The sequence below is a fragment of the Elaeis guineensis genome, chromosome 15 (genome assembly GCF_000442705.2).
Source record: "Elaeis guineensis isolate ETL-2024a chromosome 15, EG11, whole genome shotgun sequence".
Taxonomy (NCBI): Eukaryota; Viridiplantae; Streptophyta; class Magnoliopsida; order Arecales; family Arecaceae; genus Elaeis; species Elaeis guineensis.
The window spans coordinates 31,900,507-31,903,312 of record NC_026007.2 but is presented as its reverse complement, the minus strand read 5'-3'; positions in this window follow the sequence as shown (position 1 = coordinate 31,903,312).

Sequence of the window (2,806 nt, the reverse complement as noted above, 5' to 3'; positions counted from 1 at the left end):
ATAGAATCGTGGCCGTTTGCTACAGCCTGTCAGGGAGTAATGGGTCCGTTGCTGGAGCCGCGTGGAATCCGCTGTAGGACCTGGAACAGGATCATGATTGTTGTCGCGATCTGCCGAGGGGGTGCGGATCTGTCGATTGAGGTTCGGCCGCGGTTGAAGTCCGGCCTCCGTAGGAGCCCGGGTGGAACCGCTCTGATGTCGAAGGTGGAGCCCGGCTCCCGTAGGAGTCCGGGCGGAGCCGTTCTGGTGTCGGAGGTGGAGCCCGGCTCCCGTAGGAGTTCGGGCGGAGCCGTTCTGATGTCGGAGGTGGAGCCCGGCTCCCGTAGGAGTCCGGGCGGAGCCGTTCTGATGTCGGAGGTGGAGCCCGGCTCCCGTAGGAGTCCGGGCGGAGCCGTTCTGGTGTCGGAGGTGGAGCTCGGCTCCCGTAGGAGTCCGGGCGGAGCCGTTCTGATGTCGGAGGTGGAGCCCGGCTCCCGTAGGAGTCCGGGAGGTGCTGCTGCAAACAAAGTCAAGGGTGAAATCCGGCTCTGATAGGAGTCCGGATTGAGCTTACCAGCGATTGATATTGAGAGCGGAGCCCGGCTCCCGTAAGAGTCCGGGCGGAGCTGTTTTGATGTTGGCGGCGGAGCCCGGCTCCCGTAGGAGTCCGGGCGGAGCAGCGCTTGCTGATGGCGGTGGAGCCCGGCTCCCGTAGGAGTCCGGACGGAGCTATTTTTGCTGATGGCGGTGGAGCCCGGCTCCCGTAGGAGTCCGGGCGGAGCTGCACTTGCTGATGGCGGTGGAGCCCGGCTCCCGTAGGAGTCCGGGCGGAACTGTGCTGATGTCGAAGATGGAGCCCGGCTCCCGTAGGAGTCCGGGCGGAGCTGCACTTGCTGATGGCGGTGGAGCCCGGCTCCCGTAGGAGTCCAGGCGGAACTGTGCTGATGTCGAAGATGGAGCCCGGCTCCCGTAGGAGTCCGGGCGGAGCTGCACTTGTTGATGGCGGTGGAGCCCGGCTCCCGTAGGAGTCCGGGCGGAACTGTGCTGATGTCGAAGATGGAGCCCGGCTCCCGTAGGAGTCCGGGCGGAGCTGCACTTGCTGATGGCGGTGGAGCCCGGCTCCCGTAGGAGTCCGAGCGGAACTGTGCTGATGTCGAAGATGGAGCCCGGCTCCCGTAGGAGTCCGGGCGGAGCTGCACTTGCTGATGGCGGTGGAGCCCGGCTCCCGTAGGAGTCCGGGCGGAACTGTGCTGATGTCGAAGATGGAGCCCGGCTCCCGTAGGAGTCCGGGCGGAGCCGTTCTGGTGGGAATTTCGGCCGCGGGTATTTTATACCCAACACTATCAGTTTAAGTTCGAACCTATAGGGTCACATACATAGAAGTACCTATCTAATCAAATAGTTAATCGATGATTATGAATCGTTGAAGGATTTAATTATCAATGTGATTGCTAAAGTTATGTCCTAGAAGTCAATTGTTGGCTGATACATTATGTATTTCTAGGATCTAAACTTGTACTTATTATCTTTTTATTATCAATAAAGAATTTTTTCATTCCAATCATGTTTGTATCCATGATTTGTCATAGAAATTAACAAAGATGATTTTTGTATATTCTTAAAGAGTTAAGAATTTGAGACATACATTAATTAGTGATTAATTTTTAAATACTCCCGATCAAAAGATCGTCACGAAGGACAGTGATCAATCTATTTGAGATCGATGCACAGTTCACCTCCTTTATGGACAGATGAGTCTCGGATCTGTGGTGTAGAGACACTGAGGTGAAGGTACAAGTGGTTGTTAGAGAACAACTTACACTGAGCATGACCAACACAAGAACCACATGGATGTCTACCACTCGTCAGTGGTCTTCTTGATACTGCAGTGGTGTGAGTGGTCCTTTGACTTACGGTGCTATTAGTTATTCGTAGTGAGGCTATTGGATTTGACTGCATATTTTTTTGGTCCCTAGCCATTCGGATTCTTGTTGTGTATGTTGGCTTCAATAAATTCAAGTTCGTTATTTGGAGTAGGATACACCTAGATGGAATCTATTGATCTTGATGAAAAAAGAGAAGTCCTAAATGATTTGTGAGATTGAGTTCAGAAAATCTTTGACCAAAGTAAATGTGAATACTGAAAAAAAGATTCCACAAGATTCATAAATGAACTCGAGTCAAGCCAATCTAGCATATGACTGATGATGGGATCTGATGAGTTCTCCATGACCTCTGTCAAGTCGGGACTCATGATAGAAGGACTGAATCATATGATAACTGTACCTAGAGATTTATACTTTCATTCTACTAGATTGTCATTACATACTGCTAGGTGTCACTGATGGATTGTGAGATTCATCGGGCGTTATCTTGATGATTGATGATCCTCAAAGGGTAGAATTAAAAATGTTCCAATCTATCGAAAAGAGTTTCGATGATATTGTGATGGAGATCGTAATATATCTCACTATCAGATAGAATGGAACCTATGGGGTCACATATTAAGATATTTAATCTTGAATTTGTCAATTGGACTTATAAAGTTTTAATTGGGTTAGAATTTATTGAAATCCTATTAGGTTTATGAGAACCATGCTAGCACACAGTTAAACCTAATTCTTCTCGAGACTTTGATTTGATCAAGTCCATAGCCTTGAACCTAACCTAAATCCATTTGAATTTAATTAGGCTCTTAATTATGAGCCCAAGAAGATTTGATTAGGTTAATTAGTTGGTATAATTATCCTAGCATTATCTTTTATTTATCTCCTAATAATCTCTAAGTGTGCATTTAGAATAGATGGAAGATTAGGTGACACCTTCC